The 22,330-nt window shown below is 30.6% G+C and overlaps 1 long non-coding RNA gene across 1 annotated transcript; it reads left to right on the plus strand.

The window, feature by feature from the left end:
* The first annotated feature begins 10,729 nt into the window (after positions 1 to 10,729).
* Positions 10,730 to 14,207, plus strand: LOC108471199 (uncharacterized). Its single transcript, XR_001869474.2, has 2 exons — positions 10,730 to 11,987; positions 13,722 to 14,207. It is a non-coding gene; the product is annotated as an uncharacterized LOC108471199 (long non-coding RNA).
* The last annotated feature ends 8,123 nt before the right edge of the window (positions 14,208 to 22,330 follow it).

Below are 22,330 nucleotides of genomic sequence, written 5' to 3' on the forward strand. Positions count from 1 at the left end.
GGGACACAGTAAACATGTATTATATATAATCGAAGATACTGAGAGAGATGAGCGTGTATATATATGTATCAATTTTGTCACCTAATTTTTTAAACTTTTTAATCCTTACCTAAAATTTGAATAGATGACATCATGTAGTTCATTGTTAGTTTATAGATTTATGGTCTAATTCTAAATTTCATACTTTTATTTTACAAAATTGAGAAGCTAGTTTCTTTTACCTTAATTTATTAAAATTTGGTCCTTGTAATTTACAAAAATTCAGAAATTAGTCTAACTGAATAATATTGTTAAAGTACCTTATCATTAAATCGTTAACTGTTAGTCAACAATTTAATAATTTATATACAAAAATTAGCAACAATCAGAAACTCAACAAATTATTTACAAAAATAGTGGTCTAAATTCATGTGTTTATTGATAATTGGATTAATTTATCAGTAAGAAGATCAAATTCTAATAAATTAAAGTAGAGGATTAACTTCTTAATCTTTAAAAAGTTGAGGGATGGAAACTCATAACTAAACTATAAACTTAGTTTTATATTACTGGATAATGTGCAAGTGGATGCTTCAAACATAGGTACCTTGAATTAACCAAATTGGTTCTAATTTTGGTATGAAAGCAATTACAAATTAGGATAAGTTATTCTAAGAATTGTTTTCAACAAAAAGTTATGTTTGAGCAGGCAAGGATTTGAAGCAGAGAAAAGCTGCTAAGGTTTGCAGAAGAGAAAGGTGTTGAAGTTGACACACTCATCACTCTCCAATGCTTAAGTTAAGAGGTTGGGTAAAAAAAGAAAGTCTCAGTGAAAATGCTGAATAGTGAACTTACCTCATAAGAATTTTTGGGGTTCTTTATTGGGTCGGTAAGTCTATTTGTTCTCTTTGTTTCATGCCGTATGTGTTAGGCCTAATTTTTGTGTTGTCAGGTCTTTTGGTTGCTTGACGTTTATCCTTTGTCTCTTAACTATTTTATTCATATATTATTTTCTTTGGACTTTGTCATAATAAGTTTAAATTTAATTTTGTTATTTGTTATTTATTTCTTTAAAAAGAAAACAAAAGATAAAAACCTTATTTATAATAAGTAATAATATCATAGGATAAAAAAAAACTTATCCAATAAAGATAAGAGATAAATCCCAAAATTATAAATGAACTTTGATTTAATGTGCAATTGTATACATGAATTTTAATTTGGTGCAATTATACACGCGAAACTCCAATTCGTAGCTAACATCGATCCATATTCGTCGAGAGGAAAGGAAAATCCAAAGTCGTTGACGGATAACTTAGAATTTCCGATTGTATTTCTATGATTCAGGACCAATTTAATTGCTGCATTTTCATGTCATTTTACATTATGTATTCTTGAGGTGAGTTTTTGAGAATTACTTGAAATGATTTGATATTTTTGAGATTCATTTTCGAGATAGGACTAAATTGAATAAAGTACAAATCTTAGAATTTACTTGATATTTGATAATTGGCATAGAATTGTGTTGGAATATGTTATATAAGTTATGAAATTGTGATATGTTGATTTATTTGTGATTATTAAATTATAAATTGAACTGTATATATTGAACTAGAAATGCAACACCCTATTTGTAACAACTCTAACCCGAGTCTATCGCCAAAGTGGGGTTACGGAGTATTACCGTACAATCGAAACATTTAACAAACATTACATATATATTCATAAACATACTTTAATTGAATCATTTTCATGCGTATCGTTCCAAAATCGAGCCTTTGATGCCTTAAAAATACCTTAGAAACATTTTAGGACCAATTAGAAATCAATTGGAAAGTTAAAGAAAAAGTTGCAATTTTGTTTTACTATAGGGGTTACACGGCCGTGTGGCCAAGCCGTGTGACTCACACGGTTGAGGCACACGCCCTTGTCTCAGGCCGTGTGGACATTCAAAGTAGGGACACAGGACAATATCTCAGTCCATGTCCATGCCCGTGAAACTCACTAACTTGGGTCACACGGCCAAGCCACACGCCCGTGTGCCAGACCGTGTGCTAGGCCATGAAACTACCTGACTTGCATGCAAAGGAACCTACAAGAGACACACGGTCATGTAGTTAGGCCGTGTGTCACACACGACTATGTCGCTAGGCCGTGTGTCACACACGACTGAGACACACGGTCGTGTCTCAGGCTGTGTGGTCTAAAAATGACCTAAAAACAAGCCTTTTTCCAAACCAATACAAGCATAACTAATCAACTACCTAAATGCACTTTAATAAGGGATCATGAAAAACAACTAAACTCAATAAACATGTTCAAATCTTATTTAATCAAACATCTTAATACATAACCAATGTGCCCTCATTGACACCACATTTAAAACATCCATCCATAACCAATATACCCTTCATAGGTACCTCAAACAAAATTTAAGCAATCAAATAATTGAATGTAGTAAAAACATGACCTATACTAATCTTTCTCAAACTAACTACCTTCATTGAGCATTATCATATGAAATAAGCATATAGACAAAAACCACCATTACCAAAACATACAACATAGCATATATCTATGTATATTTACAAACTTATAAACACATACCCAAAATTATTCAACTTCAAGGACATAATTACACTCTAGGTACATGCCAAAATTTAGAAAAAGAAAAAAACATCATCGACGTTGAGTGTAGGATTCTTGTAGGATGTCAAGTCCAAGTTTACGATTTATCTAATTTGCAAACATGGAAACCAATTTACATTTAATAGATTTCATTTATATAATTAACCACAAGAACAATCAAATAATATGAGCTTATAAATCAACCAAATAAAGATATCAATTCTTGATGAATGATACCTATAACCATCTCTTTCAATAATTCAAGTAACCTTGTTGAATGGTCTATTAACTACATGGCACCCAGTGCCTAGCATATAAATCGCAGAGGAGTTTGCGCCCAGCGCTAGTCGGGTTAGCCGGCGATATTGAATGTGAGCCCAGCTCTAGTTGGATAAACCAACAATGTTTGCACCCAGCACTAGTCGGGTTAGCTGACGATATTGAATGTGAGCCCAGCTCTAGTTGGATAAACCAAAATCTTTGCACCCAGCTCTAGTTGGGTTAGCCGATGATATTGAATGTGAGCCCAACTCTAGTTGGATAAACCAATGGTGTTTGCGCCCAGTGCTAGTCAGGGTATTTCGACGATTGTGTGCCCAGCACTAGTTAGACAAGCTGACAAAAATTTCTCCTAGCGCTAGTCGAATATATCGACAAAATCCATGGTGAGCCTAGCTCTAGTTGGTTAAACCAACGATGTTTGCACCCAGCACTAGTCAGATATGCCGACGATATTGTGTAATGATTTACTTCCACAGTTTTCTCATTCATTTTCCTTACATCAATTCGATAAAGTACATACATTTTTATATAAGTACTAGATTGGCATTGATTAATTAAATAGTGAGTAGAAAAGTTAAGTTCGAATCTACGAACTTACCCTAACAAAACAGTCATATTAGTGAGGCCGATGACTACTCTGTTACTTTTGTTTTTCCACGATTCACGTCCGATCGATTCGTTCCTTACTAAATTACTAACAAAAATTACTCCAACATTTTATCACTTGTGGAATCTTGACACCAATATTATATATAAAAAAAATTGGCCATATTAAATCACTAATACCAAAATTTAGCTTAATCACATCTTCATTACTTTTCCATAACATTTTCATAGTTAACCCATATACATATGGTTCATAAAATAATTCACTGGACTCTTAAAAATAACAAATTAACACCACGTTAGTTAAATTTATAATATTTAACTTCTTACAAATTATTACTAACAAAACCCTTAATAAAAATATTTTAATCACACATTACACTTAGTAACTTAACTAAATTTTCCAGCACAAAGAATTACCCACAAATTATTACTAAATTTGATGACTTTATTTTTCTAAGATAAAAATCAAGTTTTTGCGAATGTTAAACGTGAATGCTTTTACGTGAGGATGTAACCATCATAATCCAACTGTAACGTTTAGGTCAGGTTTGGGGTGTTACAAATAGACTTGTGAACTGATTTATTATTCTGAAATACTCTTAAAATAGAAACAAATTAATAAGTCGACGAAGAGCCACCTAATTTTCAAGAGAAATTATTGGTGACATGTGGAGTTTCAGCAATAACAAACATTGTCATCTATCCATCACAACTTGTGAAAATAAAAAAGATACCTACAAAATAGATTTTTAAACTGAGAAGAGGGAAGACACATGGAGTGAATGAAGAGGAAAAAAGAAAGAGAATATTGGTGTGAGGAAGAAAAAAGCGAACAGTAGCTAACTCGAAGGTTAGCATCATCACTGAACAAAACTAAAGAAAAAAAGTAAGCGACTTAGAGAAAAAAGAAAAAACTTAAGGTTGATCCGAAAAATTTATTCCTCAAATGATATACGATAGAAGTATTTTTTTAGATAATAATTTACAAGCATTTTATTTATAATTGAAAAAATATGAAAGATTTTCTAAATGATTTAAGTTATGTGTAAATGAATATAAATAAATATTATTAATTCAAAAGATCTAATTTAAAAGTAAATGAAAAAAATCAATAAAAGTAAAGCCAAATGAAAAATTATAAACTAAAATAATTCATTTCTAAATTATGGTAGTTAAATTATGTGTTTAAAAACACAAATTTAATTAATCCACTTAAGTAAAAATAAATGTACCATAAAACCTTAAATCCTTTTATAGGTAAGAGGTACACAATTACAATTTAAATCTATTAAAATTGTAATTTAAAGTTTTAATGTATAATTTAGTATTTGAGTTTGACACCCTTTTTAATATTGTATTTGAGTTTTTTTTCTAATGTAATACTTGAATTTAAAAGGGTTATACATTTTGATACTTGAAGATAACAATATTAACATTTTAATGGTTAATTTGAGTTTAGAGTTGATTTGATAGAAATTAATTGTTAAAATTTAACAAATTCATAATTAACAATAAATTTATTCTATTAATTACAAAATCATGAAAAATTCAAACATAACACTATTAGCAATTTAACTTCCATCAAATCAACCCTAAATCTCAAGTTAAACACTAAAAGTTAACATTGTTACATTTGTTACCAAATATATAACTTTTATCAATTACAAATACTAAATTGGATAAATAAATAAATACAAGTACTGCATTTGAAATAAAAATGGTTTTGAAAAAAAACAACAAATTTCTACTTTACACCAATATATTTATGTAAAAATAATAGATAAAACTTCTTTAAGAATAAATAATATTAATTTAAGTTCAACATAAAATAATTCTTTCGCTTTTTATTTCATTAATAGTTTTGCTTGTTGCTTATTCTTACCAAATTAAATATATTTTATTAAGTTGGTGTCATATTTAATAGAATTATTAATTCAATAATGAAATTATAAAATATCTTTTATTTTAAATTATAATTAGTATTATTATTTAAACTTTTATTGATTTGGTGTCACCCTTAATCGGGTCACCAATTCGAAATAAAATTACAAAAATTCCATTTTTTAAAATTATAATTAACATTATTATGATAATACGTTTACTTTTTCATACTTTTAAATAATTTTAAATAAAATAATTTAAAATTTATACATATATTCAATAGTATTAAAATACAAATTGTTACCATTGCACCTATATTCATTATTAAATAATTTTAAAAATATTTTAAACGTAAAATATTCTTTTCACCTACGTTGTAAGTGTGACAAAATTCAGTATTTTAAACATAAAGTATAAGCTTTCCCATTTAGAAAATTTCTTAATAAGATTAATTACTCATGCAAATATGTTTACAATTTATTTACGTTTATAAATGGTTTAATGTATAATTTGATATCTAAGCTTCACATTTTTAATGCGATACTTGTGTTATTTTTTGGTTTGATGTGATTCTTATATTTGACAAAAGGTATACGTTTTGATACTTAAAAATCATGATACCATTACAATTTATCATAAACTTACTGATAATTTAAATAAAATATATCATACTCAATTGATTTAGGGCCTGTTCTGCAGTGCTTAAAAAAAACACTTCTGGCTCTAAAAGGATTTTTGGAAGAAAGCTGTGCTAAACAAGTTGTTTTTGGCTAAAATTTTTTCCTTTTCAGAAGTGCTTTTCAAAAGCACAAAAGCACTTCTAAAAAGGAGGAGTTAAAATTTTTAGCTTTCCTTTCCCAAAAGCACTTTTAATGTTTAATTACTTTTTCACCCCTCCAATAACATAATACTTTTCTTTTTTTTCTTGGTGCTTAATTACAAATATGTTAAAATCATTAATTAAAAATAAAAATATTTTTAAAATACTAATTACAAATATTTAATAGTTATATTTAAATATTGAAAATATAGTTTATATATTCTAATTAAATTTTATAAATAATTAATATTTATTGCTTAAAATATTTAAAATTTATATTTCATATATTAGAATATTAACAACAAGTTATAATAATTTTTATATTCTTACTAAAATATAATAATCTTAACTAATTTAAATATTATTTAAATACATATTTGTTACTTGATAATAACGACATTTTATTTCTTAAAAACACTTCTTGACAATAATGCTAAACAATCAAATTTTAAACTAAACTTTTCAAAAACACTTTTCAAAAGAATTACCAAACTAGCCCTTACTCATAACCCAACTCGATCCCTAATTTTGTATTCTATTTTTTAGTATTCAACTATATTTATTTTAGTTAATTATAATAAGAATATAAGTGTAGAGAATCATATTTTCTTGTTTTTTTTTCCTTCAATATGCAAAGAATGCATCTATAATTGACTTTTATCAAATGAATCTCTCAATTTTAACATACAAAAAGTATTATTGATATTAAAATTTCTAATTTAAAATTTATCAAATATCATCTATCTCATATCAGTTCTATTTGCCTATTAAAATTTTATATATTATAGAGTAGTTGTTATACATTTATAATAACATTTGAGATTTTTATATTTAAATTTATTAAAATTTTAAACCAAAAATTATTATATATTAATAATAAGTAAGATTTAAATAATATCTTTAATAAATTTACAAATGTAATTATACTTATTAAAGATTTTTGCAATTAATAGAATATGATTAATATATTTTTTATATAAAATTTAAATATTTTATTGTAATAATATCTTAACTAGATAATCAAAAGTGGTTGGAAAAAATGACAGTTGACTTCTTCTCTGAACATTTGGATTTAGTTAGAATCCTAAAGTTATTTGTGTTCGGAAGACTTTAATTACTTAAATACAGCTCTAACCCCAAACAAATGAAGTTTTACTATACTTTATGACTATTGTTCTTATATATATATATAAAGGATTCTTCAACATGTGGCACTGAAGGAAGGTAATTAGCACTATCATATTAAAAACATAAAGAAATAAAATACTTTTAACCCTTGTTATGCAATGAATGTGATTTTTCAAGTTTATGCCAATGAATTTTGAGAGTATATTCAGTAAATATGCTTGAATTGTGCCCAATAAATTATCATTCGACGAAGTGTGGCACATGATTGAGGCTAATTGAAACTTATATGGCTTCATTGGCTGATATTTTCAATCATCCCTTTCTTTGAATTCCAGTTTTTTGATCCAGTAGATGCTTTTGTTTCCTGATTTATATGTTTGAACTCTTTTCAGGCTAATGTCAAAGGTAGAATTGATGCTTTTGTATTTGCTAGCAATGGATGAAAATGCTTATCTATCAAAAGAAGCTGCCAGGGGATGTTTTGATGGGAGTTTGTTGGAGTATATTTCCAAATTGAATAGATCAGGAAGAATATGGTTCATCGAGTGCAGGCTGCTAGTTTACGGGCATTATGTGTATATCATGAAACACATTCATTGCTCTATTTCTTTATATTCTTTATCATCAAAATCAATTTCTCAATCATCGCTACTATTAAAGTTGTGATCCAAATTCTTATTAAAATAAAATACAAGTGGCAAATTAGGGGATCTACGAGGTTTACTTCCTCTGTTTGATATTAGTTTGAATAAGGCGTTTCAATCTTATTGCATTACTTGAAGTTGATAAGAATAAGATTTTCTAAACCTATAAATAGACGCAATCTATACTCCTCTTATATCATTCGAATTTGACAGAGTGAATTGTTCTTCTCCTATACATGTGGTTTGTTCCTAAAAAGATTTTCTGTGTATTTTATTTCTTTTTTCTTGCTATTATTGACATTTTATTTTTTCATAGCTGCTATTGTTGAAAGGTAATTGTATAAAACATAAAAATATATTTCGTAGTCCCCAACAAAATTTTAAACAGTGTTTCTTTACAACTATTCTTGATTTTCTAATTTTTCCTGCAATCTAACTCCCAAGTATGGCATTACCAATACTTTTATATTAGTTTTTACGTAAACATGTGTTGTATTATTAATTTTAAATTTTAAATGCAATTTTAAAATTTCTTATTCATTAACACATTATATAAAATAATATACGATGAACCATAAATGTAATGAAAACCATTAAAAGATATTTAGATTTGCTGATTCCGGCCCCTCAAAAAATTAATAAAATTTTAAAATTTTCTAGTTCCACCCCTAGATTCATGAATGTGCTACTTGCTCATATCTTAGGAGTTGATTTCACTAGAGTTGTTGTTGGTTCATAGTTTAGGGAATATCCCTCCTATATTCACCAAAATAAATTTGGTTTTTATAACGAAATGTTATTATAGATGTAACATTTTGGAAAACTCTTTAGTTGTAACAATATAATTTTGAAAAATTACAAGTCTAATTTTTAAAATAAATAAAATGTGATTTATAAGTATTAGTGGAGAAGGTGGTAGAAGCCTAGAGAAAATTCAAAAGACTGATGTATTGAGAGATAATCACCTTGGGTATAGATTAAATTATAAGATTTTACAAAGTGTTGGGGTCAAAGTGAGAAATTAAAAGTAAAAAAGGATTAAATTAAATTAATGATGAAATATGTGAGGACATGGAGAACGATTTTACCAATGTTTAGAGGATAATGATGATTATTACTATTATTATATTTTGTTTATTATTATTTGTGATATTTTAGAAGAAAGATAAAGAAAATTTAGTATATTTAAAGGTCACAAAATATGACCACAGATTAAATGGTTAAGTATGCGAATAATGGTGCGCCAAGCCTATTATTCTTAATGGACCTATCAAATTTAGTTTAAGAAGTTCTATGTGGAGAGAGAAATGTCTATACAAAGAATTGACAGTTTATTGTAATCGCTTAGTATATTTTATCACATTGTAAAGGAATAATGGTGCGCCAAGCCTATTATTCTTAATGGACCTATCAAATTTAATTTAAGAAGTTCTATGTGGAGAGAGAAATGTCTATACAAAGAATTGACAGTTTATTGTAATCGCTTAGCATATTTTAACACATTGTAAAAGGGCTAAGAGGATGGCTAGAATGAAAAAGGTGCCGTGCCTCGTATCACAATTTAACACATTTTTCATGTAGGTAAAAATGATAACATGGAGAATTTTATTGAAAGTGAAAAAATTAAATTAAATTAAAATTGAAGTTGAAAAGTTATGATTAGGTATAAAAGAATCACGTAAGGATTACTTGAAGCAGAACCATCATCTCACGTTAGGAATTCAAACCCCAAAACTTTAAGCTTTCATCTTACCTTTAGTTTTTTTTTTATTTTTTATTTTTATTTGCATATAAATTAATTTCTACTTTTCGTTACTTTTATTTTGGTATAGAAGATTCGTAATTATAAATTTTAAAAATTAAGTTTTATAAAGCATTGTTAAATAAGTTATTTAAGTATATTTTGTTAAGAATAATATGAAAATATAAATTAAAAATTAAAATTTATAAGGAGATTAAATTAATTAATTTTATTAATTTTAATATTATAATAACAAATTAGTTGACATTGTTAAGGGAAAAAAATTTAACAATTTAATTAATTGATTTTTTTCTTTTGAAATTTAATTTTCAATATTAAAAAAAATTAGAATTTTCGCAATAAGATAAACAAGTACAATTTAACAAGTTTTTAATGCATTATTTTAGTTTTATCACTTTTCATTTTAATACTTAAAATTTCTTATACTCAGATCAAGACTTCAAAAAAATTTTATGACCAAAATGAAAGCAATCTAGAAGTGATGGAGTTAAGGATTTAACATTTGGGTGACTAAAATGAAAGCACCTTAAAAGTTGGGTGACAAAATTGCAAGGATTTTTTAGGTAATCAAAACAAAAGTGTCATAATAATTGAATGACCAACTAGGTAGTTTACCCAATAAATTATATTATTATGAGGTTACTTTTTTCTTTTTAATGCTTTTAATAAAAAACCATTAAAAATGTTACATGTGATAATATTTGAACCCTTTGCATGGGCATTAATAAAATATTACCTTCGCCACTCCAACTAATACATTATTATGAAAATTATGAAATTTTCCTTTTGTTATTAAAAAAATATATTAGTAGAGAGTATTTTAGTTTTTTTTATTTAAATACAAAAAGAAATACATATAGAGATATTTGAACTCATGTCAATTGAATTAGTAAAATTTTAAATTTACAACTTAACCACTTTATCGATGATTCAAACACTTGATGCTGATTCGCTTCAACATATTAGGTACAAGAAGGATTCTCGTTCCAAGAAATGGATAAAGGCTGCTCAAGCCAAACCCCGTGATGATAAAGATAACGATGTTGAAGTAGGTGATCCAGTTGCACCTTCCGTGCCAGCTCCACCACAAGACACTCAGTTTTCGGTCGAGACTTCAGCTATCCTAAGCGCAATTGAGTCATTGTGAGATAACATTGGCTCATTAAGTGATGTGGTTAGTGGCATAGATGCTAGGATGACCATGATGGAGGAACGCAGCTTATCTTATATCTCAATTTCCTCCACCGCGGCCTTCTCAAGATAGTTAGAACTCATCTTGCATATCATGCATTTTCATGGTTTAATTGTATATTTTACATTGTTTTCTTTTCCTATTTTTATGTTCGTTACTTGTTTGTTTCACTTAAATGTTAACTTCCTATTTTGGGATACTTTGGAATTTAATGTTAATTATTTGTTCTTCATTTCTTTATGTTTTGGAGTAACCATTTTCTTCCCCTTTAAGTTTTATTTTTATTTGTTTTGATATTAAAAAAAGAAAAAAAAAGGTAAACTGATTGGTAATTCATCTCTGCAATTTTGTGACCATATTTCTAAAACAAAATTGCCTTTAATTGAAATTGATTTTTAAAAAGGGAGAGCATTTTATTCAAAAATAAATTTATCAAAACGTTTTGTTATATCAAAAAGGGAGAGATTGTTAAGTTAAGACTCTGTTTTGTAACCTGTAAAAATTTTGCCGTAAAAGCTTTTCAAGCTTTTCTGATGTTTGGTTTGCTGAAAATGATTTTTTACTGTAAAATATTTTACAAAAGATGGGAAAAGGAGGTCTTTTTTTAGGAAAATGTCCCTTTTGAATTCGGTAAGACATTTTCCGGAAAATTCTTCGCTGGGTCTTGGCTTCCATCTTTAAGAACTCAAAGCTAGCAATCCTCAAAGCATTCTTCTCCACCTAGGCTATAAAATAGAACCCTCCGTTTCCATCTTTCAAAGCCACGAAATCCGCCATAATAACTGAGAAGAACCTTGAAAAGCTAGGGGAAATCTTTGAATAATGTTCCCATTTGCCCACTTTCCTTCGTCACCGCCTCATCTACCACCTCTCCATTCGCAAGCTAGCCCGTGCCAACCGCCTCGACCTCGTCGACAGACTCCTCGAGACCCAAAAGCTCCATTCTCAAGACACCCCTGCGCTCAAATCTAAAAGTTTTTGGATTCGTCTCATTATGCTTTACTCAAACGCTGGGATGGTTCCACAAGCACTCCAAATGCTCAACGATTTGTCTAGAAACAGGTATTGTAATATATCTGAAAAATCCCTTTGTGTTATTCTCACAGTTTATCTAAACAATGGTATGTTTGAGAAAATTCACGATTGCTTCAAGACTCTTCCTAAAAAGCTTGGTGTTAAGCCAAAAGTAGTATCGCATAACTTGGTATTAAAAGCATTTGTAAAAGAAAATAAGATCAAATCTGCCTGTGAATAGGTTGAGAAAATGGATGTCAATCCAAATATTGAACTTATAACATATTGCTAGGGGCTTACTTGAAGAATGGGGACCAAAATGGATTTGATAGGGCTATGAAAGAGGTTATAAATAAAGGGTTTGAAGGCAATTTGGCTACTTATAATCATAGGATTTCAAGGTTGTGCAAGAGTAAGGAATGTGCTAGGGCTAAGAAGTTGTTAGATGAGATAGTTTCAAAAGGGTTGAAACCAAATTCAGCTAGCTATAATACTATCATTGATGGGTTTTGTAGGATAGGGGATTTAGAATCGACTAAGAAGGTTTTGGATAAGATGCTGAGTGATGAGTATGTTTTGCCTTGTTCTTTTGCTTATTATAGCTTGATTAGGAGTATGGTGAATGAATAAGAGTTCGATATGGCTTTGGAAATGAGCAAGGAAATCATAAAGAGGAAATGGGTTCCATCGTTTGAGGCGATGGAAGGTCTGGTTAAAGGGTTGGTAGAAAGGTCGAAATCAGAGAAAGCTAAGCAAGTTGTTGAGAAGATGAAAAAGAGGCTTAAAGATGTCTTAGAATCATGGGGCAAAATTGAAGCTGCTCTTCCTCTATAAATGATATTGAAGCAATGATGAGGTCTAGTTAAAGCTTTGGAGGGTTGTTCTTTCTTCATAGAAGCAAATGCAAGGCCGTGCAACTTGATCTTCCTCCATTGAGTTATCACAAGATATGCTCATTTCTATTTGGTGAAATGGCATATTATGCTTTTGAATTTTAACAATTTTGTTGCATCTGATAAATCTTGTGATTTTATGTTTTGAGGGGAAAAAATGATTATTTAGTAATAATTATTGGAATCTTATGCTGGTTATGAGTATTTCGTCATATTTGGTATTTGATTTTAGCCTGATCATATTTTAGGTCTGGCAATATGCATAACAATCATATTGCACATGCCTAAACCAAGTATCAGAAAGATAATATTAACCGAATCATTTCAGTGTTGTGTACGTAGGAGGGTCTTAACATTTATCGAATGTCTATTATTTACATTCCATAACCTCTCAAGGTGAAATTGATTCAGCAGCTTTGAATAAGCAGAAAAGTTCCTTTTAGAGTTAGAATTTCATTTTTATTTTCAAATTCAATTACGTATGTTTCGAAATGGATAAGGTTAATTTGCCCATTTCAGTAGAAGGATTGAAATGCATTCCACCCCTAGGGACAGGGGCTTCCCTGATACTTTTTCCAGAGAACCGATAAAAGAACAGCCGAACTAACTAAAAAACCGTTTCACCAGCTTCCATTTAGCAGCATAAACAGTACCCTGATATGTTTGTTTCACTAGCTTTCATTCAGCAGAATAAACAGTTCCTCACCTTTAATTGCTCCCTTCTCCATCGCCCTTTCTACTGCATTTAATCACCCCTCATCTGTAATTGAAAACTTTGCTCCTCTGCATAGTATTGCCAAAATTAAAACCACTTTTACAAGAGATAAAAGTACTAAGTATACTTTGATGCTATTATTTATTTGTCTAAAGTTGCAGTTTTCCTATGCAGCTTTCCTTCTTAGTAGATGCTTTGCCAATGAGTTGTTCCCTAGTGCAACGCAATGGTGCAAATGAGTCCTGCCATGGAAGTCGCGCATATTTATATCAGCACCAAACTGCAGCAGCAGCTCAAGCATCACACAGTTCCCACCTTGGCATGCCTGATGCAACAATGAACAACCTTGTAGACAGTTCCCCGGGTCATTAGAATCCTTGATTCTCTGACAGTCCAATGGATCATGCTGTTCCTTTTCCTCTTTCTGGCTTTCAGGAGACGAGTCTTGTGCATCAACAACATTATGTGGTGTACTATTAGTTATGCTCTTGGACAATGTTGTTGTTATTATGTGGTGTACTATTAATTATGCATTTGGAATAATATTATTAATTTTTAGTATTAATTGTGGTTTGGAAGCTAATTTGTAATTATTCAATCCTTGTTTTTGTTTTTTATAACACAATTACAAATAATTTATTTGACTTTGGTTGTTTTTAATTTATGACGGTTAATATTCTAGCTTAATAATTGAGTATTATTATATATTTAATTTGATTTATTTATTTATAAATAAATCATTACAATATATGTAAAACAATTTAAAATATAAATTTATTAATATATAAAATTTATTAATATATGTAAAACAACTTTTCGAAAAATATTTTTAAGAAATCGCAAACAATGAAAAATATTTTATACGAATCATCCAAACACTAGAAAAGTAAATTATTTCCAAAAAGTAAATCATTTTCCGGAAAATATTTTATTGACAAACAAATGGAGCCTAAGTTTTAATTTGATAAAAGTTTTGATATAACAAATATAATGTTTTTGAATAAAACTTGTTTTTGAAATAAAATTTGATAAATTTCAAAGTAAAAATTTGTTTCAAAATATTTGTAAGAGATAAAATTTTACATCTAATCTTTCAAACACTTGCTTGTTAAAATTGATTAACAAATTTTTCAAACATTAATCAAGTGTTAAAATGCTCACATGGATCAAAGTATCAATACCTCTGCCTGGTATCTATACCAATTTCAGCTTGAAAGTTCAGGAGTATTAAGCAAAAATTAAAAGTATCAATACCCTTAGTTAAGTATCGATACCTTAACCCAAGTATCGATACCTTTTTCATGGTATCAATACCAGATTGAGCTTCGATTTTCAAGAAAATTTGAGCAAAAACACAAAGTATTGGTACCTTCATGAAAGTATCGGTACTTTTCAAAAATTATTGATACCTTACTTGGCATTGATACCGTTTTATGGTTCAATGTTTTGAAAACTTAAACAAGAAATTGCCTGAGTATCGATTCCCTTTCCAAGGTATTGATAAGTATCGATACATCTTATATTGTATTGATACCATAGGCTTTAACAATAACTGAATTGAGATATTAAATGCCCAAAGGTATCGATACATGTTGTTGCAAGAGACATTAATGCACTGGTTTTTTGCCTCTCCAGTGGCTCTATTCATTTCCTCAACAACCATAACAATTGGAAATCAATTAGGGGTAGAGAGATTACAAAAGATCAAGAGCTATTAAGAAAAATCAAGAACTCTTTTACCAACCTTTTGTGTTTAAATTTTTCATCTTTTTCTTCTATACACTTGTGAGCATTCATTTTAATTTATCAGCTCAAGTGTTTTTATTGTGTGAGTGCTTAATTAGCAAACATCCTAATCTTGTAATGATTATTTCTTTGTTTGCTCATTTGTTTACTCTTTTGAGAGGGTTAAAAAGGTTTAGGTAGAAATATTAAGAGGATTGTAAGGTTAAACATTATCCTCAAAGGTTAAATTAAATTAATGAATTTGAAAAAATCCTTAGTGATGAAATGCTAAGGTAGTAGAGTAGAAAATTGGGGTTAAATCACTTCAAATTCTTGTGTCCATTGTTTCGATTTTTCTTATCTTGCTTTCACAAATTTTGAAAAGATCGATCCACTCCTCTTGACTATTTCCGTTGATTGATTGAGCTAACATTTTTTTCCAAGGGAAGTGAGTGAGCTCATTTATTATTAAGCTGAATATTTTCTTCTTTGTTTAGGTGGAAGAAGTTATGTTTTCCAGGCAGTTTTCCCATTTTCTATGTTTTTATTTATTGTTGATTGAATCGATTATTTCTCACATTTTTCTTAGAAATATCCAGCTGGTTCCATAAAAAATTGTAAAGAATTCCACGCAGCAAACCATAATCACATGTATTAATCTTTCAAGTTTAAGTAGCACAAGGCTCTTACTAGTTATCAACCATTGTTATCCTCGAGATCGGTGCCGTCTTGATTAATAATATCTTCATATCTTCCTTACACTTCATCCAATTAACTTGTTGATGCATAGGTGGCTGATTTTGCTCCGGAGGATCAAAGTTAGGATAGAACCTCCTCTGCCTAACAACAAGGTCATATCATGTTAGATACTTGTCAGATACAAATAATAGTCAGATGCGGCTTTTTTACTAAATTGACCCGAAAAATTTTGATATTTATAAAAATGACTTAGGTTAAAAAATAATCACTAAAATTACTTGAAATGAATAGTTGAATGGGGTTTTGGCTTGTCAATGGCCGGCACCAACTCGTATTTTGGACCCATGATTGCTTAATAATTGTGTCGGGCTTTAAAAAATTATTTTTTATTTTTTTGTTTTGGCCTTTGTCAATAGCCGGCACCAAGGTATTTTTTTTTAAAAATTGTATCATACTGGTTTACAAAAATATCAGTATTTAAAAAAAATTAATTCTGGTCTGTCAATGGCCAGCACCAGAGTACGAGTTTTTAAAAAAAAAATTTTGGTGCTGGCCTGTCAATAGTCGGCACCAAAGTACGAGTTTTAAAAAAAAGGTGCTGGCCTGTCAATGGTCGGCACCAGAGTACCAGTATTTAAAAAAAAATTAGAGCTGGCTTGTTAATGGCCAGCACCAGACTTAGTATTAATTTTTTTTTTGGCCTTGTAATGGCCGGCACCAAACCTTATATATAGTGGGTGGTTTGGATTCTGATAGTGCAAATGGAATGAGAAAAAAAATTGAGAGAGAATCAAAATGAGAGTGTTTTGTAGTATATCATCAAATGAGTTTTTTGTAATGGATTGTAGATGGGAGTTTTTCGTAGTGTACAATCGAATTTCAGGGTTGAATTATATACTGTCATGTTTTAATGGAGTTGAATTATATACTGTCATGTCCACCCTAAAGGTTATGCCATTAAGGGTTGGATGATTATTTGCGCCATAGATGGCTAATCGAGTTGTCTAACACAGATGAACATTATCTATGGTGCAATAGTGTTTATTCTGCACTTAGGTTGTGGCTCCATGCAAAGGTTTCTTTTTAATTTTATTGATCGTTTCATATATCCAATTATCATGTACTGATGCAACGTAGAACTGATTCAAGCAGAAGACGATTAATTGTGAAGAAATTACTATTTAAAATAATTGTATTAATTCTTAACAATGTTTGTATTTTTTATATATGTAAATTTAATATAGTTGTTTAGGATTTAAGTTTAAGGTTTCATTTTTATATTTTCGTATTAATTTCTTAGAATGTTTTTATTTTCTTGTATCTGTAAATTTAATTTAATCTGTAATATATAAAGTTTGAATTTAAAATTTTCATGTATTAATTTTACCCGTCTGTTTGTAGTCCGTTGGGTGTTTAAATTTAATATAGTGCATATTATTTTGTTTGAATTTTATATTTTTGTATTAATATTGTAGAATGATTATATTTTATTGTGTATGTAAATTAAAATTGTCGTGTATTATTACGTATTCGAATTTTTTAAAATATTTCAAAGTCATTTATTCAAAAAATAATTATTTTAGAGAAATTAAATTAATATTAAAAACAAAATAATTTCATTATAAAAGAAATATTTACGAATAATTTAAAAATAAAGTAAAATTAATGAAAAAATTTAAAATTGTCGCGATCCAGGTGATGTCCCCGGCGCCGGCGTGTAACGGTCCGGATGCCTCCATCGGCAATGCCATGCACCTCGTTCAGGCGTTTGGTAATTGCTCGGTCCGACCTCCAATGTCCAATCCAGTGTACTTAGAAAAGTAGAATAATCATATACACCATAATCGGAAATAAATTGGTATTGCGTGACCAGAGGTGCCGATGGAAAAATATCCTCAGTGGTGGGTGTACATGCTTCGCGATGGAGCTCTGGGTGGTATGAGGACGATCCGAATCGTGTCAAATTTTGAGGCTCGATGTCGTCACCAAAAATATCCTCGAACGATAGAAGAATTTCTCGCAGCGGATTCGGATCCAGGTTGTGTGATGATGAGCCAGATGCTTCATATTGTGGCTCAAGATCAGGGTTCAAGGTAGTATCGGACTCGATGTTACCGAATGGCGGAACTCGATTACTGTATGGTCATGCGTTCCTTGGTTGCCATCGAGAAGATTCTGGTTGTGCGTCTTTTTGGATCAGCATGTATTTACATTGGAATATAAAGGGTTTCTCGTGTGCCATATACCATGCTGCGTACTCGGGCGTAGGAGAGAACCCTCCCTCTAAGACATACAAGGGAGGGCGCCTCAAATGTCGCATATTCCATAAAAAATATATATGGTTCATTTTTTGCGCCCAATTCAAAGTGTCTCGACCCGAACCATTTTCCGTGGACTTCTTTAATGTCGACGAGAGGGTTCGGGATAGGTTGTGCACAACCGAACTACCTCAAAACCCGACCTCCATCGTGCCACTCCTCCATATGGAAATGAATCAACTGCACATTTGACATGAACAGCTGTTGCTGCTCGGTAACCCATGCTAGTATGAGCGCCGCGATATCTTCCTCATTATATAGCATCCGTATAAACTGCATAATATAAAGAACACGTTATATTTAATTTTTTTCTTGTGTAATTATTGTATTTAGAAAAGAGAAATTCAGAATTTTATTTTGCAGCATCCTCGAAATGAGTCTCTATCATCATACGATACATAGGTACCATGAACGATAGGCTGATTCCCGGTACAATTGCCCATCTAAAAAAAAGAAAAAATTATCATATTATTTTTTCTATGAAAAAAAACGAGTATACTATAGTATACAATTAAAAAATAGATTGCAAAATTGAACTACATATTTACCTATCTACGAGTGGCCAGACATACGGTTGGTGGCTTACTGATGCCAGAAATGGCATTCGATATAATGCCCAAGACTGTAGTAGAAGGCAGCAACCGCCCATTGTTTTTGTTGATGGCTTTGTTGCTCGACAAAGCTCGCGGTATAAGCATGCCAACACTGCAGAGCCCCAACTAAATCTTCCAGCAAGTCGAAATCTTCTAATAAAGGGAGATACATTATTGAGACTTTATTTTGATTTATGTCCGGTGATAGTATCCCACCTATAAGTTGAAGAATGAACGCTCTCGCAGCGTAGATAATGTCCATCTGCGTTGGACTGATCGGAAGATGTCGGAAGTTTTGTTTTAACCAATTAAATTTAATATGTGTTAATCGTCCTTCCTCATCGTTCGGGGGTACCCTTCCAAGTAACCGCTCGCAAATGCCCCATGGATCGGGCACTCTTCCAAGCTCAGTCACTTCTTCGCCGTTTATAGACAGCCCTAGTTGGACTGTTACGTCTTACAATGTAATAGTAACCTCCCCACAGGGGAGGTGGAACGTATGTGTCTCCGGGCGCCATCTTTCAACTAAGGCTGATGTTAAATCGGCTCGTAGCTCAAATATCTGAATGTATGCGGCTACCCCAAAACCCACTACATTCAAATACGATAAAACTTTTTGATCGGGAAAATATTCAGGATCATGCACTCAGGGTCTCACAATTCAGTACAGATCCTGCGTTTATAGTAAATATATAATGTTATATTTCTCGTTTAAAAAAAAATTTAAAATAATATTTAAAATTAAATAAGACATTTTATTTCTCGTTTATCTTATGCACATTGGCTGCAATGTGATCATTGTCATTTAAAAGAACATTAGGATTAGGATCCATGGAGTGCTCGGCGGTCGTCGGTGGTGAACAGCGATTGTTAGGGGTGTTTGGAGGTGTTCGGTGATCGTCGGTGATCGTCGGTGGTCGTCGATGGTCGGTGATCGTCGCCGGAGTAACCTATTTATAGTGGGGGACCATTTGGCTTCAAGAGCAAAATTAGAAAAAAAATATGAAATGAAAAAAAAAAGTGTTAAGGCCGGTCATTGGCAAGCCAATTTGGCCTATGACACAGGCTTGACACAGGCCTGACACAGATGGATCTTTTCAACCATTTTTTTTTCATTTTAATTTAATTTCATTTCAATTATTTCATTTCAATTTTTTTTCAATTCATTTCATATTTTTTTTTCATTTTTTATATTATTTTTTTCAATTCATTTCATATTATTTTTCTCATATTATTTTTTCATGTTATTTTTTTAATTCATTTCATATTTTATCAAATTAATTAAAAGTAGTCTCAATATCGTGGTCATTTAAATTTTTTCATCTATTTTTTAAATTTTTTTATATTTTATTCTTTTCAATTTATATTTAAAATTTGTTAAAAAATCTCATTTAAAAATTTTATTTTCATTTTAGTATTTCTTTTCATTTAAATTTATAAAATTTTATATTTATTTAATTTTTTCATTTATTCCTTTTCTCAAATTAAATTTTAAATTTGTTTAAAAAATCTCATTTTATTTTTTTGGGTTTTTAGGCTGACATCACATTTATCAGGCTTGATAAAAGTCATTTCGACTTTTATAAGTGCTGCAGCCGGCTATTCTCAAGCCATTCTCAGGCCTATGCTTAGGTGATGCAGGTCAACCCTGCAGATAAGTCTTGTTAAGGTTTCTTTTCTTTTTTTTTCATTTCTTTTTATTTGCATTTCATTTTAATTTTATTTCATTCCAATTTCATTTCATTCTAATTTCATTTTCATTCCCATTTCCATTTCATTTCATTTAAATTATATTTTTTCAATTTAAATTTATTTTTTCTCAATTCATTTATATTATTTTTAAATTTAAATTTAATTTTTCCTCATTTCATTTAAATTTCCTATTTTCAATGCAAATTTAATTGTCATTTCTTTTAAATTATATATCTTTCCATTTAATTTTTTCTTATTCTATTTAAATTAAAAGTTTTCCTCATTTCATTTAAATTTATCTTTCTTTCAAATTTAATTTAATTTTTTCTCATTTCATTTCAATGAATTTTTTCCTCTTTTCATTTAAATTTATCTTTCTTTCAATTTTCATTTAAATTTTGTACCATTTCATTTCAAACAAAATTTTTTCTCATTTCATTTAAATTATCAACCTTTCCATGTAATTTTCAATTTTTCCTCATACAATTTATCTAATTTTATTTCATTTACAATGTTTTTACAAGAACATGTGATTAATAATGTATCACTCGTCATCTTGGAGTCCAGCATTACGAGACAATTGACCGGAAACATAGACACGATGTGGGCATGCCGATCGGTTGTGTCCAGATGTTCGACACACAGTGCATGGTTTGGGTTCACTCGTCTTCCTGACATCCATGTCATTTCGAATTCTCGTTGATTGTGGTCGACCTTTAAGATGTCTGCAGAGACTACGGTCAGGCACCATCTCGAAAGCAGGCGGTGGAACTTCCCAGTTTGAGACATCGGACATTATAAGAAATTCGTTCCCCCATATACGTAAAGTGCGTTGCAACGTGTAGATCTTGTCTATGAATTGTTCAACATTTAAGTTTGCTCTCGCACACGCTGCATGAACATGCGCACACGGATATCGAAGAGTCTGAAATATCCCACACTCGCATCGTCTGTTTCGCAGATCAATTGCATACGACCTAGGTGGAAGACCCGAACGACGGTCGATGTACTCTTAAACTCAGAAAGTTTCCAAGTCACGCGAATACAATTCAGCGTTCATTGTTTGTGCCCTTCGACTATTTACCGCCATTGCTTTTCAGATGGCCTCTACGTACACGTGCCTGGCCTCGATCTGCTTAACTTGTCTCAACCCCATCTTAGGAATCAATGTTGCCAACCTGTAGAATGTTGCCGAGAACACAGCAGAAATCGGGAGATGGCTTGTGCGCCTCAATACAGAGTTGACCGCCTCTACCAGGTTGGTCGTCATCTGCGCATACCGAAAACCCTCATTGTAACTTTGAGTCCATTGCTAGTTCTCCATGCTACCCAACCATGTCCGGATATCTGTTGGTAAAGATGACATCTGAGATTCAAACCTTGCGAACCTCTGCCTAAATCTTCACGGTTCTAACTCATGAGCTGCATATTCAATTTGAAATCATCATTTTAAAAACAACAAAAATTTGAAAAGTTATTTTTGAAATAAATACAAACAAATTTTTTTTACCCATGTTCACGAGTTCTTTTTTCCAATCTTTATTCTTATAATTTCTATGAAAGTTTGTCGCGATGTGCCGGGTACAATAAACAGACCTCCATGGAACCCCCGATCGCCTTATCACAGCAAGTAATCCTTTTGATCTATCTGATATAAGGCAAATATTGTCTTCTCTGGCAGCATGCCTCTGCAGGTTTGTGAAGAAAAATTTCCAAAACTTGAAGCACTCACGCCCCACGATAGGGAAAGCGATTG

This window comes from Gossypium arboreum, chromosome 11 (assembly GCF_025698485.1).
Source record: "Gossypium arboreum isolate Shixiya-1 chromosome 11, ASM2569848v2, whole genome shotgun sequence".
Classification (NCBI taxonomy): Eukaryota; Viridiplantae; Streptophyta; class Magnoliopsida; order Malvales; family Malvaceae; genus Gossypium; species Gossypium arboreum.